The 25,520-nt window shown below is 44.8% G+C and overlaps 1 long non-coding RNA gene and 1 other non-coding gene across 4 annotated transcripts in view; one reads left to right on the top strand and one right to left on the bottom strand.

The window, feature by feature from the left end:
- LOC112131531 (uncharacterized) overlaps positions 1-4,090 on the bottom strand; it is a 73,244-nt gene extending 69,154 nt beyond the window's left edge. For all 3 annotated transcript variants that reach the window (XR_008524184.2, XR_008524187.2, XR_008524186.2), the window contains exon 1: positions 3,733-4,090. This is a non-coding gene — a long non-coding RNA (uncharacterized LOC112131531). The remainder of the gene's footprint in view (positions 1-3,732) is intronic.
- A 20,551-nt stretch (positions 4,091-24,641) lies between these two features.
- LOC129059241 (U6 spliceosomal RNA) lies at positions 24,642-24,745 on the top strand. Its single transcript, XR_008525001.1, has one exon. It is a non-coding gene; the product is annotated as a U6 spliceosomal RNA (small nuclear RNA).
- Positions 24,746-25,520: the final 775 nt, after the last annotated feature.

Below are 25,520 nucleotides of genomic sequence, written 5' to 3'. Positions count from 1 at the left end.
CAAATACATCTTGGCCTAGCTCTTTAGAGAATATTAGTTGCTGAATTACTTTCATCTCATGATATAATATTTTTATTATGCTGATGATTTTGAGGGGAAGCTAATTTCTCACTTTAAGGAAGAACTTAAACATTTTCAGTTCAATTTATGTGAGTGCAGCATTTCTCACGTCAGAGAACAACAGGTGCATTAACAGAAAAGTTAGCAGGTTGTTTTAGAAACTGTATTGTTAAAATACTTCCAGAAAGGAAACTTTGGGGATCTTGGATGCTGTCATCTTTATTGAAACAAATAGCTTTAAAGACCACAAATATATACTACATGCACACTCACACAGTCACCCACCCAATACTGTTGCTATTAATTACATTTAGTCACTAGGGACAGACTAATGAAACTTTTTATTAACACGATAGAAGCACAACGTACAAAACAATCTGTTTAATTCCAAGTAAAAAGCTCATTTGCCTGATGTGTCTCAGAAGGGAAACAAGAAACTCGGAAATTGTAACTTGCCAAATACTAAATGGAGGGACACCTTCTGTCATGAGATTTCTGAAGCTCTCAAGATTGGAAATGTTTAAACAAAGTCAAATTTATTTCATTGGTAAAGTTACTTTGAAAAGATCAGGTAGGATAATTCTTATTTGCAGGCACATAAAAAAGTATCTTGGGAATTCGACTGATATTTAGTATTAATACAAGATTTGTGGAATAAAAGAAAAGATGTAGTGTAAAATAAAAATATGTGTTGCATTCAGAGTGTCTATACATAAAAACACACATATATCATGTATATATTTTGATATAGGTTTATATTTTTAAAGAAAATAAGCAAAGTATTATTTATAATATTTCAACCCACAGTTTATAATTTTCAAAGTTGAGCTTAAAATTTTAAATGAAATGAATTCTGTGAAAAAAACTATAGGTGAAGCATTTAATCAATTAATATACAAATGTGCAAGAGATTAGTACAAATTAATTTTAACATATTTGCAACAGTTTTCCAAAATCCTTACATTATCATAAACTGCAGACTTCCTCAGTTATGATGGTACAATTTACTTTTTTTTGACTTTACAATAGTATGAATGTCATCTGCATGCAGTGATCCACATTTAAAAACATACTTAAGAGTACCCATACAATCATTCTGTTGTTTACTTTCAGTTCACTATTCAATAAATTGCATGAGATATTCAGCACTTTATTATAAAATAGGCTTTGTGATAGATAATTTTGCCCAAATATTAATGTAAGTGTTCTGAGGATGTTTACGATAGGCTATGCAAAGGTGTGCTGTTTGTAAGTTAGGTGTATTAAGTGCATTTTTGACTTACAGTATTTTCAACTTACGATGGGTTTATTGCGATGTAACTCCATCGTAAGTCAAGGAGTATCTGTATTCATGTAACAGAAATAACAGATTCATTTTAAAAACAACCACCATTATAAAAGGAAAGACTATACCTCTTAAAATTCTTAAGCACTAATATATATTTTATGAGAAAAGAAATGATCATGCCAAACAAATGTCTCAAACAAATTAAACTGTTTTTTATTTTAACAAATAAGCATATATTTCAAGTTTTAAGATATTGTTTACTTTATTACTTAGGTTATTGTTTAACCTAAGTTTAAAACAAATTATAAATCAGATTATGATAATTAACATGGCACAGAGTTAAAGTATTTATTGTTAATAACTCACTTAGCATAATAAGCATGTTTAGCCTAAGTAACTGATGTCACAATATTTTTACGCCTAGGAGGAATTCTTTTTATATTAGCTCTCAAAAGAGATAAGATTCTCTCCACGTGGTTTGGGCTTACCCCTTTGATTGAGAGCATGCCACTTTTTACTAGAGGTTGATGTATGACTCAACTTAGAGTTGAGGATGAAAAGTGGGGATCATAGCACCTGCCTATACCCTGGTACAGATCATATGATGTTGATTTATTTATTTGTGGAGTCAGGGTCTCGCTGTGTTGCCCAGGCTGGAGTGCAGTCGCACGATCATGGCTCACTGCAGCCTTGAACTCCTGGGTGTGGTGGTGCGCACCTGTAGTCCCAGCAACTCTGGCAGGCTGAGGCAGGAGAATTGCTTGAACTCAGGAGGCGGAGGTTGCAGTGAGCCGAGATTACACCACTGCACTCCAGCCTGGAGACAAAGTAAGACTCCATCTCAGAAAAAAAAAAAAAAAATTAAATTAAAAAGTTCTAGTATCTAAAATGAGCAATATCGCCAGGCGCAGTGGGTCACACTTGTAATCCCAGCACTTTGGGATGCAGAAGTGGGTGGACCATCCGAGTCAGAGGTTGAGACCAGCCTGCAGTGAGCCGAGATTGCACCACTGCACTCCAGCCTGGGAGACAGAGTGAGACTCCATTTCAAAAAAAGAATTAGCCAAGCGTGGTAGCATGCACCTGTAGTCCTAGCTACTGGGGAGGCTGACGGGGAAGGATTCCTTGAGCCCGAAGGTCAAGGCTGCAGTGAGCCTTGTTTGCACCACCTCACTCCAACTTGGGCAAGACCCCATCTCAAAAAAGAAAAAAAAACCACAAAAACAAAAAACAAAACAGAACAGAACAGCATCACTTCCTTATCATTAGTTTGAAGGACGTGAATTGCCTGTAAAAGTTTCCATTTTCAAAAAAAGTATTAAAATATAGTGTAAAGCCAGGCACGATGGCTCATTCCTGTAATCTCAGCACTTTGGGAGGCTGAAATGGATTGCCCCAGGAGGTCGAGGCTGCAGCTGAGCGATCCTCCCGCCTCAGCCCGGCAAGTAGCAGAGACTACAAGTGCGTGCCACCATGCCCAGCTAATTTTTTGTATTTTTGTAGAGACAGGGTTTCACCATGTTGCCCAAACTAGTCTGGAACTCCTGATCTCAAGCGATCCACTCGCTTCCGCTTCCGCCTCCCAAAATGCTGGGATTACAGGCGTGAGCCACGGGGCCTGGCCTAATTACTTTCTTCAGTCTGAGCATGAAGGCTGGAAGAAAAGCTCTCACTTGCATATAATTTTTTAGAGACAGAGTCTCCCTCTGTTACACGGGCTGGAGTGCAACGGCGCAATCTCAGCTCACTGTAACCTCAACCTCCCGTGCTTGATCGCTTATATAATCTCAGCTCACTGTAATCTCAACCTCCCGGGCTCGATCGCATATATACACACATATATTTGTTTGTTTAGACAGAGTCTTGGTCTGTTGCCCAGGCTGGAGTGCAGTGGCGCGATCTCCGCTCACTGCAACCTCCGCATCCCCGGTTCAAACAATTCTCTGCCTCAGCCTCCCGAGTAGCTGGGATTACAGGCACCCGCCACCACGCCTGACTAATTTTTGTGTTTTTAGTACAGATGGGGTTTCAGTGAAACCATGCTGGCCAGGCTGGTCTTGAACTCCCGACCTCGTGATCCACCCTCCTCGACCTCCCAAAGTGCTGGGATTACAGGCGCGGGCTACCTCGCCCAGCCAATCGCTTATATTTTTAAAAAGATGTTTTCTTCGTTTCCTAGCCCCTTCTACCTCGCCACAAAGTTTCAAAGACTTAATGCTATTACAAAAGGCCGTCAGAGGTCAAGCTCAGCGGTGCAGCTCCCTCATGCCTGGCAGCCTCAGAGGGGGCCGACCCTGCCCAGGATGAGCGGCGCCAGGTAGCCGGGGATGCTCCCGGGGGTCCCCGGGCCCTGGCTGGGGGAGGTGTTGTGGGACGCACGGTACCCAGGCTCAGGAGAGGCGAGTGGGCGGCTGGGGCTGCAGCTGGAGCTGGCCATTGAGGAGCTTCTGCGCGACAGTGCGATCGGTTGCACCTTCTGTGACAGGTGCCGGCCGGTAGGCGCGGAGCGCCTGCTAGGGCAGCGTCTGGCCCTTGCTGCGCCCGGCCCCGAAGACCGGGAAGTCGTAAAGCTCCTCCTCGCAGCGTATGTGCGGCTGCTGCCGGGCGGAAGCCTCGGGACACAGAACTGCCAGCTCAGCAGCCGTTTACATCCCAACCGGCCACCCGTAGCCAGCGTCCGCTCATGCGCGCTCCTGGAAGACCCAGCAGCCCCGCCGCGAGTTCCGATTGGCTCCGCGTGAGTGGCGGCCCCCTGAGACGTCACAAGGGCGCGCCTTCCGTGACGTCACAAGCGCGTGTCTTTGCCGACACCGTAGAGGTGGGCCTTCGGCGACGTCACAGGCGCCAGGTGTTCGGCTACCTCACTGGGGCGCTACAGTGCCTGGGGCTGGGCAGTCTTCTCGTCAGAGTGGGGGCTGGTAACAGCGACCTCCCTGCCAGGTCTGTGTGTTGCCGGCTGAAGAAAGGTAGCTGAAAAATTCAGACCCAGCACAGTGTTAATGTTGGTCAAAAATAGAAAACTATGTCTGGCGCCACCGAGGCGGGAGGACCCTTCAGGCCAAGAGCAGCCTAGCAACATGGTGCAACCCCATCTCTGTAGTCCTACCTCAGCCCCCCAGCTACTTGAGCCCAACGGTTCAAGGCTCCAGTGAGCTATGATCCAACCATAGCATTCCAGCCTGCGAGATTGAGGTAAACCCTGTCTAAAAAAATTAAGAAACTATCCAAGTGTGCAACAGGGAGGGACTGCTAAATAAAACATGAGGCTGGCTGGGCCCTACTGTAATCCCAGCACTTTGGGAGGCCGAGGCGGGAGGATGGATGGCTTGGGCTCAGGAGTTCGAGACCAGCCTGGGCAACATGACGAAACCCCGTCTCTACAAAAGATACAAAAATTAGCCGGGCGTGGTGCGCACCTGGCGTAATTTTTGTATTTTTCTAGAGATTGGCGGGGGGGGGGGGGCTCGCTATGTTGCCCGGGCCAGTTTCGAACTCCTGAGTTGAAGCGATCTTCTCACCTTGGCCATCAGAGTTGTCGGGATTACAGGCGTGAGGGACCGCGCCCCACCTGGGTTAGGCTACTTAATAACAGAAGAAAGTGCTCCGCCAGCCTCAGTGGCTGACGCTTGTAATCCCAACACTTTGGGAGGCCGAGGCGGGTGGATCACCTGAGGTCAGGAGTTGGAGACCAGCCTGGCCATGGTGAAACCCAGTCTCTACAAAAAATACAAAAATTAGCCAGGCCTGGTGGCGCATGCCTGTAGTCCCAGCTACTTGGGAGGCTGATAAAGGAGAATTACTTGAACCTGGGAGGCGGAGGTTGCATTGGGCCGAGATCGCACCACTGCACCCCAGCCTGGGCGACACAGCGAGACTCCAGTTTGACACCAGCCTGGGCAATATAGTGAAACCCTGTCTCTACAAAACAAACAAAAACCCAGGCGTAACTGTGTCCACCTGTGGCCCTAGCTAGTTAGGAGGCTGAGGCAGGAGGATCACTTGAGGCCAGGAGCTCAAGGCTGCAGTGAGCTATGGTAATCCCACTGCTTCCCATCCTGAGCAATAGAATGAAAGCATGTCTCTAGATAGCTAGCTAGCTAGCTAGATAATTGATATGTAGTTTTGAATCAAATTTTTTCCCTAGATTTGAACATGTTTTTCTAAAGTAGCATTCAACACATCAGCATTTTACAGTGTTATTAGTTGTTAATATGATTTTTTTCTGAAATACAGTATCCTTTACAAAAGCAGTTTTGTCTTTCAAAGTACATAGATAAGGCCCTCAAGTGAATTTGTCTGATGTTGGCAACCTTGGTACCATTTTGTCCACTTGATTGGAAAAGTTAGTCAATAATTTCAGGTCACTGTCGGCCTTAGAAGAAGAGCCCAAAGGCAACAAGCAAAGACGCTGGTGTCCAGTCACCTTCTAAAAGCATTTTCACTTTCCTTTAAGGTTTCCCTTGATGAACATAGAAGTACTGTATGTAGAATTGACCCAGTGCTGCCCTAGCAACTTTGTATATTAGGCCAAATTTACATTTCTTACCTTTATGAGAGGCACCCTGATAGGCTAGTGGAGTTACACACAAAGTCTGATCTCAGCTGCACTGTCCAGAGATGCAACACAGTCCAATCAAAGAACATTCTCTGAGCCCGTTTCTTTAGCTGTAAAAGAATAACATACCCATCTAAGAAGGCAGCTTATTGTATTTGATTGGTCTTTTATTTTCTATGAAACTGTGTTTAACACAGTAATTATTTTCATTTGTATACTTCATTTGTGTTGTGTTTTTGGTTTTAGTTTTGTTTTTGAAATGGAGTCTTTTTTTTAGTGGTTTTTTGTTTTGTTTTGTTTTGTTTTGTTTTTGAGATGGAGTCTTTCTATTGTCACCCAGGCTGGAGTGCAGTGGCATGATCTCTGCTCACTGCAACCTCCACCTCCCAGGTTCAGGTGATTCTCCTGCCTCAGCCTCCTGAGAAGCTGGGATTACAGGTGCCCGCCACCACACCCAGCTAATTTTTTTAATATATTTTTAGTAGAGATGGGGTTATAACATGTTGCCCATGCTGGTCTCAAACTACTGACGTCAAGTGATCCACCCGCCTTGGCCTCCCAAGTGCTGGGATTATAGGCATGAGCCACCGCGCCTGGCTTGTTTTCAAATAAGGGTTTCTTGGCTAGGCATGGTGGCTCACACCTGTAATCCCAGCACTTTGGGAGGCCAAGGTCAGTGGATCACCTGAGGTCAGGAGTTTGAGACCAGCCTGACCAATATGGAGAAACCCTGTCTCTACTGAAAATACAAAATTAGCCAGGTGTGGTGGTGCATGCCTGTAATCCCAGCTACTCAGGAGGCTGAGGAAAGAGAATTGCTTGAACCCAGGGGGCAGAGGTTGCAGTGAGCTGAGATCGCACCATTGCACTCCAGCCTGGGCAACAAGAACAAAACTCTGTCTCAAAATAAAAAAGAGATTTCTTAAAATGATATTTTCAGTATTTTATAGATGATGTGTAAGCAGCAATCTTAATAGGATGTTAGCCAACACTTTGCGAGACTGGCAGCTGATTTGATCCAGATGTCTCTAATTCTTTTTTCTTTTTCTTTTTCTGTTTTTTTTTTTTTTTTTTTTTTGACAGCCTTGCTCTGTTACGCATGCCGGAGTGCAGTGGCACAATCTTGGCTCACTGCAACCTCCACCTCCCGGGTTCAAGAGATTCTCCTGCCTCAGGCTCCCGAGTAGCTGGGATTACAGGCGTCTGCCACCATGCCCAGCTAATTTTTTGTATTTTTGGTAGAGACAGTGTTTCACCATGTTGGCCAGGCTGGTCTCGAACTCCTGACCTTAGGTGATCTGCCTGCCTCGGCTTCCCAAAGTGTTAGGATTACAGGCTTCAGCCACTGTGCCTGGCCCAGATGTCTCTAATTCTAACATTAGATGTATTGCAGGATCATAGCAGAGTGAGTTGCTGATGTATCCAGAAGGAAACAAGCATGGAACTCTCACGACAGCTGTCCTGAGAAGTGTGTGTGTGCTGTGCTTGAATATCTCACTGCTCATTTATACACAGGCTTTCTGGTGACTGAGTTAACAGTATCTGTTTCATAAATAATGTAGCCCTCTTTCTTTCTTTCTTTCTCTCTCTGTCTCTCTTTTTTTTTTTTTTTTTTTTTGAGACAGGGTCTTGCTCTGTTACCCAGGCTGGAGTGCAATGGTGCAGTCTTGGCTCACTGCAACTTCAGCCTCCTGGGTTCAAGCGATTCTCCTGCCTCAGCCTCCCAAGTAGCTGGGATTACAGGCATGCACCACCACGCCTGGCTAATTTTTTCTTTTTTTTTTTTTTGAGATGGAGTTTCGCTGTTGTTGCCCAGGCTGGAGTGCAATGGCACAATCTCGGCTCACCACAATCTTTGCCTTTCGGGTTCAAGGGATTCTCCTGCCTCAGCCTCCCAAGTAGCTGGGATTACAGTCATGTGCCACCACACCCGGCTAATGTTGTATTTTTAGTAGAGACGGGGTTTCTCTATGTTGGTTAGGCTGGTCTGAAACTCCTGACCTCAGGTGATCTACACGCCTCAGCCTCTCAAAGTGCTGGGATCACAAGCATTGAGCCATCACTCCTGGCCTAATTTTTGTATTTTTAGTAGAGAGGGGGTTTCACTATGTTGGCCAGGCTGGTCTCGAATTCCTGACCTCAAGTTATCTGCCTGCCTCGGCCTCCCAAAGTGTTGGAATTACAGGCGTGAACCACCGTGCCTGGCCAGCTCTATTTCTTTAAGCCTACATGTTTTGCACTTGTTAAAAGTATTTGAACATACAATTACTCAGCTTCCCTTGTTTAGCTTGAATTTTGTATAATCTGAAATATTTTTTCCAATCTAAGCTTTATTTTATCCTGTTTCTTCTATATTTGTATAACTTCAGGTGGCTATCTTCATTGAAAGTTTTTTCTCAAAAGCCTTAAAATAGAACATAGTTCTTGGCAGCAATTTGAAAGTTATTTGAGGAGAAGGGGAGACTTACAGTGATGATTCAAATGAAGCAAACTAAAAAATAATGAAGCAAGACAGAGGAAAAAGCAGTATTCACTTGAGCACATCCCAAAAGAATAACATTTCAAATGTAACTAGAAAAAAGTATGCTGAAGTTCGCAATACATAAATAATTATTAATAAGATAGCTTTAAAGCCCTGCTCAGCTTTTGAATGTTGGGAATTGACCCAGAGGTGGCTGTAACCAAAGATGATTCCTTCAGTAATGACCATTTTTTCTTTTTCAAGATGATGATTATTCCCCACCTTCTAAGAGACAGAGATCAGCGAGCCACCGCAGCCACCAGTCCCAGAACCCGCCAATGCTGGGGAATGGAAAATGAGGGAGTTCAACTCTGGTAAGTTCTCAGCGAAATCCACGACCTTTTCCTTTATCTTCTGGACTCTCAATGTGACTGATGAAAGTTACCACATGCTCTGCAGGGGGAAATGGTTTAGCGTGTATTACTACATCTTAATCACATCTTTGTAAAGCCAGGAGCATTTTGAAAGTCACGTTACAGACATTGTTTAAACATAGTCCGTATTTACCAAAGTATAGGACATTGTATCATCTCATATTAATTAGTTAGTTGGCTCAAAATTAGTGCTAATGACTTAGTAATTCAGTGATTTCTGTTAGCATTAAAACCTTTATTTCAGAACTATTTCACCTCTTGATTTTCATTTTTGCTGTGTGTCACTGCCTGCCGGCTGCTAATTTATTAACTCCCAGTGAATCATGTGTCCTGTGAAGGGACTGAATATTAGTGGCAAATTATGTTGATGATTTGTATTTTGAATAAATAGTTTGAATACACAGAACATTAAGCTTGTATACATTTTGAAAATAGTATTTTAATATTCTACTGTGTCATAGTCACAATGATTGGATATATATTGAATTTATATGTACTTTAAGTTGTTATATGCTTATGGTCTTTAGCATTCTAATGTGCAATTGTATATCTGTTAAGTCTTTTTTTTTTTTTTCAAGATTAGACTCTGATTTATTGAGGCATTTGTTTGATGCCACATTAAGTGGCCCAGGCTTTGTGTAGGGGTTGAGGTTAAAGCAGGAAGAAGGGTGGTGAGAGGCAGGGGTACCAGGATTAGGTTGGAATACCTGGGGGTGCTCTGAGGCTCCCCAAGTTTCCCTGGTCTTGGCCGGCTGTGCTGCTGGCCTGAGCATCTGATGGGCCTGCAAGGGTGGTCCAGGGGCTAGGGCAGGGACTTTGGAGTCACGCTGTTGGCTTTGAATCCAGACTCCTATACTTGGTAGCTGTGAACTCTCCATGCCTCAGGGACCTGCAGAACTGAGCTCTGTCTGAGCCAGGTTCCATCCAGGCACTGCGGATCCATCCAGAGGGGCACTGCCTGAGGTTGCTCACTATTCACTGCCTTCTCAAGCAGACCCTTGTCTCCTTCTAGGCCCTCACAATCCAGTGGAGGAGACGAAAATCATCTGCCTCTGTCCCTCTGGGCACGCCTCATGCCAGGTTGCATCTGTGGACAGGGGCCATGCTCCTGGGCTTCCAAAGTTGGAGAAAGCTGCCAGGCTCAGGTGGGTACATCACAGCAGCTGCTGCCCTCTGGACATAGTGACAAAAGAACACTCTGGGCCTGGAGCCCTGGTCTGGGGCATTGGGCAAGGCTGTTGCACTTCTCTGAGCCCATTTCCCCATCTGGAAAGTGTGCTGATTGTATCTCCCTGTGGGCACTAAGGGCTCAGTGTTAGTTTGAGAGCCAGCATCTGGGGTTTGGGCTGTAATTCCCCGTCAGCCCCATAGCTGCGGGGAACCAGGGACTTTGTTGGGATTACCCTAGGCATCAGTCTAGCTTCCTGCCCCTGGCTTGGGCTCAGCACCTGAAGTAGTCTAGGGGGTAGGTGGTCCTGGTGGGGGCTGGGGCTTTTCGCCAGACTGAGGTCACACCCAGAGCCAGAAATCTTGGTGCCTGCTCTGGGCAAAGGTGCCAGCCTGTGCGACAAGAGTGAAACTCCGTCTCCAAAACAAAAACAAAAACCCTTGCATCATTTCAAGGGGCTCACACCTCCCTAAGGGCCTGGTAATTGGCTGGCTCTGGCCTGCATCTGGCCCCGAGGGTGTAGGTAACTCCCCACTTTACCTGGTTTCTTCCTGCCAGGGCCAATCTTCAGACCTCAGGACTTTGCAGCCTATCCCACCTCCCCTCTGTCCAGCCTTGAGCCCTTGTGGGCCCAGCACTTTTTCCAGGCTGTCTCCTGGTTGTCCTTCTGCCTTGAGGCCTGGCTCATGCTGCACCCCCTCCCTCTCACCAAGACCCACAAGGACCACTCCACACCCAGCTCAGCCCCATCCCCTCAGATAGTCCTTTCTCTTTCCTCAGGTGGCCAGGTGCATATCTTGGTGTGAGGACCTTCACTGTATCTGGGAATGCCTACTGGTGACCTCGGTGACAGAGACCAAGGCATTTACCTGATATGAGTCTCTTGGTTCACTGTCTACATGACTAGGGAGGGAGTCAATAATAGGCTTTTCACTTGCTGCAAGGGCCAGTTCTCCTGGCCCCATGGCTCTAGGGATGGAGGATGCTGCAGGAGATGCACCGCTCACTTCCCAGCTGAGGACTGTGGGTCATCTCAGGGCGATTTCACAGTCCCCACATGCCCCACCCCCTCAGCTCTGCAAATACCAAGTAGTGCAGCCTGCCTAGGGGATGATGGGCTCGAGAGTGCCCAGGTAGTGCCCAGAGTGCCCTTGGCAGGCCTCTCACCTAGCTGCTTCCACAGCTGTGTAGCAAGAGTTCTAACCTTTTTTGACCCTGAAGCCTGCTGAGAATAAGAGCTGTGGACTGTTTTCCCAGAAAGGCATGTACATGCTCTCCACACAAAACCTTTCATCGTGGCCAAGCACAGTGGCTCATGTAATCCCAGAACTTTGGGAGGTGGAGCCAGTCGGATGACCTGAGGTCAGGAGTTCAAGACCAGCCTGCCCAACATGGCAAAACCCTGTCTCTACTAAAAATACAAAAAATTAGCCAGGCGTGGTGGCAGCCACCTGTAATCCCAGCTACTCTGGCAGCTGAGGCAGGAGAATCACTTGAACCCGGGAGGCGCAGGTTATAGTGTGGTGAGATCACGCCACTGCACTCCAGCCTGGGCGACAGGAGCGAAACTCTGTCTCAAAAAAACAAAACAAAACAAAACCTTGCATCCTTTCAGGGGGCTCACACCTCCCTAAGGGCCCAGTAATTAAACCCCCTGGGCCTGAGGGTGAGAAACTTTGTCTCAGTTTTACCCCAAGTGATCAGCCCAGGGGTAAGGAAGGAGAAGCCAGAAAGCAGGACCCATGAGAAGGGTCCCCTCCTAGAGTTTGAGGCCCACTCCCTCCTGCCCCTGCCTCTCCTCTGTCCAGGACTCCTCCCTGCTGTGCCCCACTCCTGGGGCCATAACCATGGGGAGCTGTGGTTTTCTACAGGCCCCTGGGCACAAAGTAGGCAGGCTCACCTGGAGGTGATCAGAGTAACATGGCAGGAAGTGAGGGGGAAAGCCAACCTGGAACTGCGCCTCTCTGCCCCCGATGTCACTGGCGTGCACTCCTCCCTCCCCTCACTCAGGCAGTGGCATGAGTTCCATGTGAGCGCTGTCCTCCTCCCTCTGCTGCCTCTTTTTTTCCTTGGGGCTACCATAACACTTTGCCTTCCCCAGCCCTGCCAACCTGGTGGGACATTGGGCTTCCCTCTTACAGGGTCCTGGGGACAGGCCCATCCTTTATCATACCCACAGAGAGACCCTTTTTTTCTTCAGGACCTGGGGAGCAGCCAGGTTCCATGAGTTAAATGCAGATCTGAACCAAGCTGGGATTGAGGTACACACTCTCCTCTACTGCAAAGTAGCTAGGGATTCCAACTAGGTAAGTAGGAGAGCGGGGCAGAGCCAGACCAGACAAGGACTGATCACCTGGAAAAAGCCTGCCATCAAAGGTCTTGGCAAATGCTGGGTGCGGTGGCTCACTCCTGTAATCCCAGCACTTTGCGGGGCTGAGACAGGTGGACTACTTGAGGCAAGGAGTTCGAGTCAAGCCTAGGCAACATGGCAAAACCCCATCTCTACTAGAAATACAAAAATTAGCTAGGCATGCTACACTCCTGTAATCCCAGCTACTCAGGAGGCTGAGGCAGGAGAATCACTTGAACTGGGGAGGCAGAGGTCGAAGTGAGCCAAGATTGTGCCCCTGCACTCCAGTCTGGGAGACAGAGTGAAACTGGGCCTCAAAAAAAGAAAAGAATATGGCCTTGGCAGAGAGGGGCCAGTCCGGCAGTGCCTTCCCTTGGGTTTCTCCTGGGTAGGCCTCTGCCATGAGGAGGCGCTTCCTTCTGCCTGTCCGTGGCCCACAGCAATGGAATGTCTGCTTCTGGGGGTTGGGTGGGAGACTGCTAGCAGACCTGGAAACCTTCAGGTGGGGTTTTTTTGTTTTGTTTTGTTTTCGAGATGGAGTGTCACTCTGTCACCCAGGCTGGAGTGCAGTGGTGGAATCTCAGTTCACTGCAACCTCCGCCCCTCTGGGTTCAAACAGTTCTCCTGTCTCAACCTCCTGAGTAGCTGAGATTACAGGCATGTGCCACCATGCCCGGCTAATTTTTGTATTTTTTGTATAGATGGCATTTCGCCATGTTGGCCAGGCTGGTCTCGAACTCCTGACCTCAAGTGATCACCCACCTCAGCCTCCCAAAGTGCTGGGATGACAGGCATGAGCCACTGAGCCCAGCCCCTTCAGGGGGGTTTTGAGGCTTCACTACAATACCAGTTTCCTGTGGCTGCTGCAAAAAATTACCACAAACTTAGTGACTTAAAACAACCAAAATGTATTCCCTTACAGGTCTGAAGGCCAGAATTCTACAGTAAGTCCTGCTGAGTCAAAGTGGGAGCAGGCTCAGTGGCTTCCGAGGCTCTGCGGGAGAATCCGTTTCCTGGCCGTGGAGGTGGCCTGCTCTCCTCAGCTTGTGCTGCCCGTCTCAAAGGACTGGAGATTCCTGCTCTGTCACTACACCTCCCACCCTCTCCATCACCTGCTCTGCTCTTGTAAGGATCCGGGTGAGTACATCAACCCCAAAAGCCAAAGACCCTTAACTTCATTATATCTGCAAAGCCCATTTTGCCATATAAGGTCATGTTCACCAGTTCCCGGGATTAGGATATGGGCATCTTGGGGGCATCAGCCTGCTACAGCTAGGCTGCAAAACTGTTACACCCTCCTGGTGTTTCAGTGATTGGGAGAAAAAGGGTTGGCATTTTTTGCTTAGGGGTCCCTCTTAAACTTGTATCTGTAAGGTCTGGGGTCCCATTTAACCTTGTGTTTTTGTTTTTGTTTTTTTGAGGTGGAGTCTTGCTCTGTCATCCAGGCTGGCAGTGGCGTGGTCTTGGCTCACTGCAATGTCTGCCTCCTGGGTTCAAGTGATTCTCCTGCCTCAGCCTCCTGAGTAGCTGGGACTACAGGCGCCCGCCACCATGCCCTGCTGTTTTGTATTTTTGGTAGGGACGGGGTGGGGGTCGGGCTAGGGAGGGGGGGTTTTGGCTATGTTGCCCTGAGCTCAAAGCGATCCGCCTGCCTCTGCTGCCAAAGTGTTGGGATTACAGGCCTGCACCACTGCACCTGGCTGCTTTAAAGTCTTATTTCACACAGCTGACACATGTTTTAGGAAGTTTGCTAAAAGACCTCTGGAGACCTCCTCATTGTGACCTCCCTGTTGTTGTGTTTAATTTGATTGAACTTTTCTGCCCTCCTGCTTTTCAGCTTCTCTAATAGTCTCCCATTAAATCAATTCTAAGAACCACCAAAAAAGGGAAATTTTTTTTTAAAAGCAGTAAAATGACATGGACTGTTAGAATGTAAAATATATGAAATAAGTCATTATATGTTAGTGCTGCTCTGACATAGGGACGCATTATTGAGAATCAACTTTTGCTTGATTTTCAGAGAAATGGAATAATCATATTGCTGATCTACGTAAACAAATTCAAGAATTGTCTGAAAGAAAATATGGTATGTCTAAACTGGAAAAGTCCTGTAATCTTATGTTCATGGGCATTTGCACAACGGAGTTACTGTTCATCATGGGGGTACCATGGACAAGCCCAGGGCTGCCGGCGAGTCATGCCATCCTTACACGTTTCTCCTTGTAAGGTGGTTTGTAGTGTCTACACACTTTGTTTCTAGATTGCTGCAAAGCTGGGGAAAAGTTGTATTTCTTTAATTATTAGTTAGCATTTCTTTTAAACTTTCAGTATGGAGATTGGAAATTTATTTACATATTTATTGCAAAGCCCTGGATCTTAGGGATTTCATTGAATTATTTATTTATTTTTTTTGAGATGGAGCCTCACTCTGTCGCCCAGGCTGGAGTGCAGTGGCACGATCTCGGCTCACTGCAACCTCCACCTCCCGGGTTCAAGCAGTTCTCTGCCTCAGCCTCCCGAGCAGCTGGGATTACAGGCGCCAGCCACCGCGCCTGGCTGATTTTTGTATTTTTAGTAGAGACAGGGTTTCATGATCTTGGCTAGGCTGGTCTTGAACTGCTGACCTCCTGATCCACTCACCTCAGCCTCCCAAAGTTCTGGGATTACAGGTGTGAGCCGCCATGCCTGGCCAAATGTTTTTTTTTTTTTAAATGAATTGTTTCTCTTAGTCTGCTTTGTTAAATTTGGAATTCATCTGGGTGCAGTGGCTCACACCTGTAATCCCAGTACTTTGGGAGGCCAAGGCAGGCAGATATCTAGGTCAGGAGTTCGAGGCTAGCCTGACCAACATGGAGAAACCCCGTCTCTACTGAAAATACAAAATTAGACGAGCGTGGTGGTGCATGTCTGTAATCCCAGCTATTCGGAAGGCCAAGGCAGGAGAATCACTTGAACCCAGGAGGCAGAGGTTGCGGTGAGCCGAGGTTGCACCATTGCACTCTAGCCTGGGCAAAAAGAGCAAAACTCCATCTCAAAATAAATAAATAAATAAAATGTTCAGTACTCACCAAGATGCCCCTGTTGTCTCTACTTTTATCTTGATGCATCACTGAATTGATGTTAGATTTCAAATTCATCATTGCCCTTATACTATTCTATGCTGAAGCCACCTTTATATAATGATGAAAGAAATTAGCGATTTGTTATTATCCTCTGTGTTGGTATACATCAAATGCTCACCTAAAAAGAGCAACAACCAGTGGAAAACACATGATGTTTTATTTGGATGACTACTTGTAACCTACTAGCAAACTATAAAATTGTATGATATGCAGAATTTTAACTGAATTGCTTTAAGTGGACATTTAAACATGATAAACCATATTGATGGTATTTACGTTAATATACTTAAAATGAACATTTTTCTTCATCATGAGTAATATAACCTACTCCTCAATGAAAACGTAGCATTAAATTTGCTAATGAATTCAATAACATTTCCATAATATTTTTAGTTACATGCTTAAGGTTCTCTTAGTGTTTCTCCCACTTTTTAATAGCTTATGCCTTTTTCGCCTTTGGTTTTTTTTTGGTTCATTTTAAAACAAAAATCTCACAACATGTGACACCTGGAAACACTGTAACCTAGTGGTAAGACCATAGACCCTGGGGACACAGGCTGGCCATGTCTCCTGTCCTGTCTGAGCTTTAGTATCCTCTTTTGTGGTCATGAGAACTGAAGATCTGTCCCGAAGATTTCATAAGATAGTAAAGTGCTTCACATAATACCAGACATATAAATACACAGTAAATGCTTCCTCCTTATATTTTTATTGATTAATTGATTGAGACAGAATCTTGCTCTTTTGCCCAGGCTGGAATGCAGTGGCGTGATCGTGGTTTCTGCAACCTCCACCTCCTGGGTTCAGTCAATTCTCCTGCCTCAGCCTCGCGAGTAGCTGGGATTAGAGGTGCCTGCCACCATGCCCAGCTAATTATTGTATTTTTAGTACAGATGGGGTTTTACCATGTTGGCCAGGCTGGTCTCGAACTCCCGACCTCATGATCTGCCTGCCTCGGCCTCCCAAACTGCTGGGATTACAGGTGTGAGCCACTGTGCCCAGCCTGTCTTTTCTCTTCACACCCACAGTTCATGATGAAATATTAAATATGTACTAGTGGATATTACTTTGCTGAATATTGCCTAGTGAATATTAAGTATTCTCACCTTTCAGACATGAACTTATGAATTCAACAGGTGAAGATTTACAACTTGATAAATCAGCTTTGTGAGGTACATCTTCAGTCTTAAGTCAGATTAGAAGATTATGTGAAGTAATTAACACTTAACATTGATTTAATGGTAGCTTCCACATGAAATAGTATGCCTCAAAGTATTAATTATGTCCTAGGACAGGAGAATTCATGTTGTCAAAATTCTCATACTCTCTAGAACAATGAACTCATTTTCTTTTTATTAGTAGATATTGCATTTATGGGTAGACAAAACTGAAAGAACAATATTTGTTCCACTTTTGAGATGCAAGATTCATCTGGCATAATGCATTGAACAGGTTATTATTGAAGTCTACACCAGTCAACTGAATAAGCATTCATCAAATGTCCATGATATGCAGGACATAAGATTTCTTTTAGAGTATGGAACCATGCATATTATCTTTTAATTAGATGATTTAGTTAGATATGTTTTTAAAGAAATAGAAATATAATTGATTTTCTTGTTTTGGCTCTGGAGTGGAGTGGGGATGAAACAGAATGGATTCACACTGTTTAGATTTACTAAAATCAAAGGATTGCAGCAAGATCATATCTGTAGTCTCCCCGTAGCAAATGTCACCTGCTAGCTGTTTTTTTTTTTGTTGGTTTTTTTTTTTTTTTTTTGGTAAGTTGAAGTTTTGTTCTGTCACCCACGCTGGAGTGCAGTGGTATGATCTCAGCTCATGGCAAGCTCACCTCCTGGGTTCAAGCAATTCTCCCTGCCTCGGCCTCCTAAGTAGCTGGGATTACAGGCCTCTGCCACCACGCCTGCCTAATTTTTGTATTTGTAGTAGAGTTGGGGTTTCACCATGTTGGCCAGGCTGGCCTCGAACTCCTGACTTCAGGAGATTGACCAGCCTCAGCCTCCCAAAGTGCTGGGATTATGGGTGTGAGTCACTGCACTTGGATTTAATGGGATATTTCACTACAGACTTTGGTAAACAGAATATTAGCATTTTTGGTGTTCTTTTTATTTTACTCATACAATTTTTCTTTGGACTCAATCACAATAACAGAATTAAAGATCAAAGTGTAAAAGTTAAAGACCAGTACAGATTCAATAATTATTCTTTTCTACATACTGTGTTTAAATGATATCCTTTTTCTTTTTGTTCTTATAGCTCGAGCTGTAAAAGCCAAAGATCCGGTGATGATCCCATACCCTTTTTTTCAGTCTCACGTTGAAGATTTTTATGTAGAAGGCCTTCCCAAAGGAATTTTTTTTTTTTTTTTTTTTTTTTTGAGATGGAGTTTTCACTCTTAACGCCCAGGCTGGGGTGCAATGGCACAACCTTGCTGGTCACTGCAACCTCTGCCTCCTGGGTTCAAGAAATTCTCCTGCCTTAGCCTCCCAAGTCGCTGGGATTACAGGTGCCCACCACCACACCAGGCTAATTTTTGTATTTTTAGTGGAGATGGGGTTTCACCATGTTGGCCAGGCCAGTCTCAAACTCCTGACATCAAGTGATCTTCCCGCCTCGGCCTCCCAGAGTGCTGAGATGACAGATGTGAAGCCATGCCTGGCCAGGAATTTTGTTTTTTAGAAAGGCTTTCTACTAATGGAATTCCTGGCCTTGAGAGGATATTACTTTCGAAGGAAAGGATTTTTTTGTTATTAAAAGGTCAGATTCTTAGATTCTTATTGGACTATTATCTCTGTTATGAGTGATCCATCTTTAGTCATTCACCACTATGGTTGTATTTAATTAAGTCTGAGTTATTTTATGGTGGTTTTGTTTTGTTTGTTTTGTTTTTACCGAATTTTGTTCTCATTGCCCTGGCTTGAGGGCAATGGCGTGATCTCAGGTCACCACATTCTCTGCCTTCCCGGTTCAAGCAATTCTCCTGCCTCAGCCTCCTGAGTAGCTGGATTTACAGGCATGCGCCACCATGCCTGGCTAATTTTTTGTATTTTTAGTAGAGATGGTGTTTCACCATGTTGACCAGGCTGGTCTAGAACTCCTGACCTTGGGTGATCCACCCGCCTCGGCCTCCCAAAGTGCTGGGATTACAGGCATGAGCCACCACGCCTGGCCTGGGCCTGCTTCTTTCTCTTTTTCTTTTTGTTTCATTAGCATCTTAAAATTGGTGCCTTATTCAGACACAAGCAAAAGGACATTAGCCCAGCTTTGGAAATAGATGTGAGCCCATATATGATTTTCCTAGTTTCTCCTCCCCCTTTGCTTTTTGCTCTCTTGTTAGTATGTTAATTGTTTTCACTCTCTGAATCTTTTTTCCCCATTTCTTTGGCAGACATTTTTACTTGTCTTGGAAGAGTAGGTGAAGAGCTGTTTTTAGGACTCTTTGAAAGGGTACAGTATGGGTGACAGTCTTGGCTAATGGTAACATCCAGGGAGCTGGGGTCAGCGTGAGCTGGAATCAGTTCAAATTAGCAAAGCACTGGCACTCGGTGGCAGGAATACAAGTGACTGCAAAGTGTTAAGCACATCTGGAAAGGGATACTGACATCATCCTCAGAATCTGTGGGGAGTTCACGTAGCCAGTTAAGACCCATTCCTCTTTGACCCTATAAAGATTCTTTAAAGAATAATACCCTTAGTGGTTTTCTAGCCAGCTTGCCTGCTCATTTATCTTTGAGGACGACATGCCTTGTGGAGCTCCACAGGCCCCAGAGGGGTATGGATTCTGCATTTGAAAGTGCTGAAGCTGAGAGACTGGGTCTTGGTGGACCACAAGAGGTCTTGTTTCTCCTCTACTTATTGTTCCTTTTTTTCCCAGCAGCTGGCATTGCTGTTTAAATGGGTTGTTCTTTGCTGTTTTAAGTTGTTTCATGGTGGTGTGTCAGGATTTGGGTTTTCTGAATACTTTCCAAGCTGGTGACTTGAGTGGTGGTTAGGGAGGAGCTGTTTTAGGGCTGTTCTGGAGCTATAGAGGTCAGGTGTCTAGATACTCCCAGCTTGTCTGTTGAGGAAAATGCTGTTCTCATTGTGCTGTCTTTGGTGGTGCTGTGTGTGGCTCTTTAGATGTGGTTGGAGGTGAGCTGGGGGAGTTAATGAGATCTTTTTTAGGTGCTTTTGATAAACTAGCCTGCACTACAGGATTCCTTGTGACTTTTTCCCTTAACCTGTGCATTTCTGTCTGCTAGCTTTTGCTGTCTTTCTCATGCCTTTGATTTTCCCAGCTCCTCTTGGTTGAATTAAGTGCTCTGCTATGGTTTAAATGTGTCCCCCAAAGTTTATGTGCTGGAAACTCAATCCTCAATGCAACAATTGGGGTGTGGGGCCTAATAAAATAGCCTTTATGAATGAGTTAATGTTGTTATTGTAGTAATAGATTAGTAATCACAGAGTGGGCGCATTATAAAACAGAATTCAGCCCCTTTTACCCTCTTGCTTTCTTGCACTCTCTTTTCCTTCTGCCTTCTGTAGTGGGATGATGCATCAAGAAGACCCTTACCAGATGCAGGCCCCTCAACCTTGGACTTCCTAACATCCAGAACTGTTAAGAAATAAAATTTATTCCTTTCCTTTCCTTTCCTTTTCTTCCTCCTTTCCCTTCTCCTCCCTTTTCTTCCCTTCCCCTCCCTCCCTCTCTCTCTCCCTCCCTCCTTCCCTCCCTTCCTCCTTCCCTCTTTCCCTCTTTCCCTTCCTTCCTTTCCTTCTTTCTCTTCCTTCCTTTCCTTCCCTCCTTCCCTCCTTCCTTCCTTTTTTCCTTTTTATAAATTATGCAGTCTGTGGTATTCTTTTATAGAAGCATGAAATGGACAAAGACAGACTCCATTTTCAAGAGCAAGCACTTTTGTAGTTTCTGAGCGAATTATGACTGCAAAGGAAGTTCTATAGATAGCCTCAGATCCACTACCTAGGAAGCATGCTACCAAGGAGACCTAGGATCTAGGATTTGATCAAGTGCTGGGCAACATGATACCGCTGCAATTTAGCACCTCCGTATATACCTCCAGTTGGCTCAGCCCATCAGGGCTAAAACTACCCCTCATATCCTAGTGTCTCTTGTAGGCAGAAGCCTTGCCTAAACCCTAAGCTGCTTGGCTCACATTCTATCATGTGCTTTTTTTGTAGGGGGTTCAAATACACACAAAAGAAATATGTTGAACCTCCATGCACCCAACCCGCAGATTAAGCAGTTACCTCCATTTTTCCAGATTTGTTTCATCTGCTTCAATCTCCCTAAAAATTTATGTTTGTACAGGAAAAACTGAATAAATGGCTAATTCTCCACCGTACCTCTCATCTTAAGTCACTTTTCAGAGTAGTGAGTTAGTGACCTAGTAACCTTGCCTCTAATGACCAGTAGTTTTTTTTCTGAATACCATTATGAACTCATAGATTATTGTTTGCATTTGATGTATTTCAGGCCATTGCAGTCTTTATTGTTTTGGCTGCTTACATTGTCTCATCTAGGTTAATAATTATCTCTTCAAGTTGACTTTCATGTCTTTTTGATGTGATCCTGTTGGACTTTGATGGCTTCCTTGCTTTCTGGCAAAAAAGATGTTCCAGGATCAATATACTGCACCATACATGGAGTCAGCCGTTTCTCTAGGGAACCTTGATTCCTTTTAGTAGAGAACACAGTTTGAGGTCTTGGACTGAATGACTTTTGTGAACCTCCTCTCCTGAGACTACAGCCTGCATCCCTGCATATAGCCCGTTTGGAGCTCTTGCTGGGCACCAGCAGGTCTCCTAAAACTGCTATATAGTTCTGCCTCACTCTTACAAAGATTCATCTCTTGAGAGTTTTGTGCTCTACCCCCAGATGTGGTCTTTCTGGTTCTGAAGCTTTTGCTTCAGTCACCCTGAATTTTGCCAGCCCTATGCATGCTATACCTTGGATTGCCAACTTGCCCTCACTGAAGCCAGTTTCTCTGGTTAGAATAGTTGCCCAAACCCATGCCTAATACTCTAGTAAACAAGGTTCTACCTGGGCTTAGGTTAACTTTTGCTCCTTTGGGCCCTGTGTTCTACCAGCATTCCATTTATCTGAAACTCTCCCTCACCTTAAGAACTTATCTGTTCTTTAATGATTTACTGCTGCTTCCTGGGTTCGAAAGAACCCAGTTCAGGAGTTTCTGTTTTAGTTTGAGATCTTATAGGCCTGTCTCATCAGGTTGGTGTCAGCCCAGCTAGGATTAGGCAGAATTGGGTGGGGGCTGTAGTGCATTTTTGGCACAGCATGTACCTATCTGACTAATTCTCCGTCTTTTCTTTCTTGTTGCAATTCATGGGTCTTAGCATCTTCTAAATGGTATTTAGTAGGTCATCCTGTTGATTTCCTGCTAGGGAGTAGCATACTCTGGCTCTGTACCATTGGCCAAGGGACTTAAGGATAGATGAAGGGCTGCAGTTTTGTTAAATGGAACAACATGAAGAGATGGCATTGTAAAAAAAAAAAAAAAAAAGGCTTGACAGCAGGGCCCATTTGAATGGTTGGTCCTTGGCTCCTGTGTTGATATAGGCAGATCCTTGATGGGAATTTGGAATGATCCCAAATATGGTATTGGTACATCAAGTCATCCTCAAGGTTGTCTGTGTAACAGTCTTGAATGATGTTTTGTCAGTCTTTGGAGATTCTCTGTATAGGGTTTAATCATTTAGTTATTTCAGTTGAGCCTGTTTAGTTTCTTTGCAAGGAGATAAGAAATGTGAAAGAGATGCAGACATTAGGGAAAAAAGTCAGGAGCCTTGTTTCCCCACCCTCTACTTGGGTTCTGGAACTGGACTCATAGGTGAGTAGTGAAGAGCTGGGCCCAAGCACATTAATCCTAGATCTAGCTCTGCTTTGTGCTCGCTCCAGTTCTTGTATCAAATTCACTTCAAGCCACCCAGAGTAGTATGTAGAAGAGTCATTCAGGACCGTGCTTATACTTCATTATATCAAATGGGAGATCCAGTAATTTATAGCCTATTATTTCTGGAGCCTGGAGATGGCTCTGCATAAGATTTGCTGAAGCAAATTTTATTACATTAGAAGAGAACCTAGCTGGCTGCATCCTCCACTGGAAGCTTTTAGATGCTAATAAGGAGGTCATGTAAAGGTCACAGAATGACTCTGGAATCCATTCCCCGCCAAGAAAGAATAGTGACAATTCTATGTTGTCCTCTTTTCATTTCCCTTTGATTTTGAGTAATAAATTCTCTCCTCACTTCCCAGCTGAACGGTTTGGGAGTCTGTATTCCCTAGAAAGACTTTGGTCACATACCCATCAGATTAAATTAGGTGAAAACCCTTTGGCCTTCATGAATGTTGAAGGATTTCAAAGGGCTAATGGAAATTCTTCTAGAAGTAACTACAACCTCCGCCTTCCAGGTTCAAGCGATTTTCCTGCCTCAGCCTCCCGAGTAGCTGGGATTACAGGCGTCCACCACCATGCTCAACTAATTTTTGTATTTTTAGTAGAGATGGGGTTTCACCATGTCGGCCAGGCTGGTCTAGAACTTTTGACCTCAGGTGATCCGCCTGCCTCAGCCTCCCAAAGTGTTGGGATTACGGGTGCGATCCACCGTGCCCAGTTAAACTTCAGTTTTTCATGTTCCATGCATAGGTCAGGGTCTTAGGGAGTGATTCATTCTAGCAGAACTCCCTGGATCTTAAGGCAGGTGTTCCATTTATTAATTGACAAAGGAGGCATATTTCTCCCCTGGTAACCCAAAGATTTAGGTCGTTTTCCCAGAGACTCCATTTCCACTGTGAGGGTTCTTGGAAAACTAAGCAGAGGATGAGGAAAAGTCTGTGAACAAGCTTGCTGGTTTCTCCCTGTCCTACAAAAGAGCATACATCTTCTGTAACCCAGAAGGCCCTTTTGATTAGTCAAGGCTGGACAGACTGAGATTAGGGGGGTGTGTGTGTGTGTGTGTGTGTGTGTGTGTGTTTGTGTGTCTGTCTTGAGACAGGGTCTCACTGTGTCACCCAGGCTGGAGTGCAGTGGTGAGATCAGAGCTCACTGCAGCTTCCACTTCCTGGGCTCAAGCGATCCTCCTATTTCAGCCTCCAGAGTAGCTGGGACTATACGAATGTTTTACCGCACCCAGTTCATTTTCTAATTTTTTGTAGAGATGAGGTTTCACTGTGTTGCTCAGGCTGGTCTTGAACTCCTGGCCTCACGGGATCCTCCTGCCTTAGTCTCCCAGTGGGCTGGGATTATAGGTATGAGCCACCTCACCTGACCTGCAACGATTTTTCAACAATGTAATTTCTCTTTTACAGAGCCACCTAAGCTGAAGATTCCCTTGAGAACAAGTACTGTCCTGTGGTTTCATGACCTTTCTTCCATTTGTGGTTCTTGTGAAGTGGAATTTAAATGACATCTTATCAAGATGGATAAACCCTAGTTTCCCAGTGCTGGAATATAGAAAATGATGGACAAGTAAATCCCACTCAGCACCCATAGTCCAGGCATGGGGACCTCAACACACCTGAGCCCCAGACATCACCTTTCATTGTGAGTAGCTCTGAGATGACACTTCTGCTGTTCCCAATTCCAGCATTAATTGAGTTAGATAGTTATTTTATGAAGAATTTTCATATGCCACAATCCTGACCATATCTTCAAGTGAACAGAAAAATTCTATTAAAAAGTCAACCTTCTGTCTCACTCTGTTGCCCAGACTGGAGTGCGGTGGTGCAATTATGGCTCACTGCAGCCTCAACCTCCTGGGCTCAAGCAATCCTCCTGCCTCAGCCTCACAAGTAGCTGGGACTACAGGTGCTTGTCACCACACCTCACTAATTTTCCCATTTGTGTTATATGTGGATTCCACAGGACTGACTTCGAAAACTTGAGTATGCGTGGATTTTGGTATACACAGAAATGGGAGAGCTGGAACTAATCCCCCCATATACCAAGGGACTCATTGTATCTGTTTTTACAATTATGCTGTAGGAGACATTATGTTCCATGACAATGGTAATTTTTAATGACAATTTTTAATTGAGTGAAATTACCATAAAAATAATAATAGCAGCTAATATTTACTGAGCTCTTACTAGGTGCCTATAAATAGCATAGATTTTTAAATTCTCAATAATTCTTCCTTATTTCACTTAACCACTCTATCTTAAATTACTCATGCTTGCCTCAGTAGCACACATACTTAAGTTGGAACAGTAGAGAGATTGGCATGGCCTCTGTGAAAGAATGACATGCAAATTTGTGAAGCATTCCATATTTTTTAAAAAAAGAAAAAAATTACTCCCAGATTTTCACTGTGTTTGTGCATATGACCTTTTGTTTAGGTTGAATTATATCCAAAGATGAAATTTCCAGAAGTGAGATTACTGTGAGTCACAGGGCATGAGCATTCTCATTACCCTTGATGTAAATTGCAAAGCTTTCAGGCATGGTGGCTGTCAGCCTGTAATTCCAGCACTTTGGGAGGCTGAGGTGGGAGGATTGCTTGAGGCCAGGAGTTGGAGGAGGCAGTATAATGAGTCACTGTCTGTATGATTTAAAAAAAATTTCCAAGCTTTATCCTGGAAGGCTTATATACATTTTAAACACCACTAATACTACAAGAAAATGGCAATTTCACTGCACCTTCGCCCACACAGGTATTGTAATTTAACAAGTTATTTTCTGTGTGATAAATGAAAGACCTCATATTATTACTTTTACTTTGTCACCCATTTTTTTTTTTTTTTGAGACGCAGTCTCATTCTGTCGACCAGGCTGGAGTGCAGTGGTATGATCTCAGCTCACTGCAACCTCTGCCTCCCAGGTTCAAGTGATTCTCCTGCCTCAGCCTCCTGAGTACCTGGGATTACAGGCACATGCCACCATGCCCAGCTAATTTTTGTATTTTTAGTAGAAATGGGGTTTCACCATGTTGATCAGGCTGGTCTCAAACTCCTGACCTCGTGATCTACCTGCCTCGGCCTCCCAAAGTGCTTGATTACAGCTGTGAGCCATGCGCCCAGCCTATTTGTCACATATTTTATCTTTCCTTAT

Source organism: Pongo abelii, chromosome 3 (genome assembly GCF_028885655.2).
Source record: "Pongo abelii isolate AG06213 chromosome 3, NHGRI_mPonAbe1-v2.0_pri, whole genome shotgun sequence".
Classification (NCBI taxonomy): domain Eukaryota; kingdom Metazoa; phylum Chordata; class Mammalia; order Primates; family Hominidae; genus Pongo; species Pongo abelii.
The sequence above is the reverse complement of the archived record's forward strand: the minus strand, read 5'-3'. Positions and strand labels throughout refer to the sequence as shown.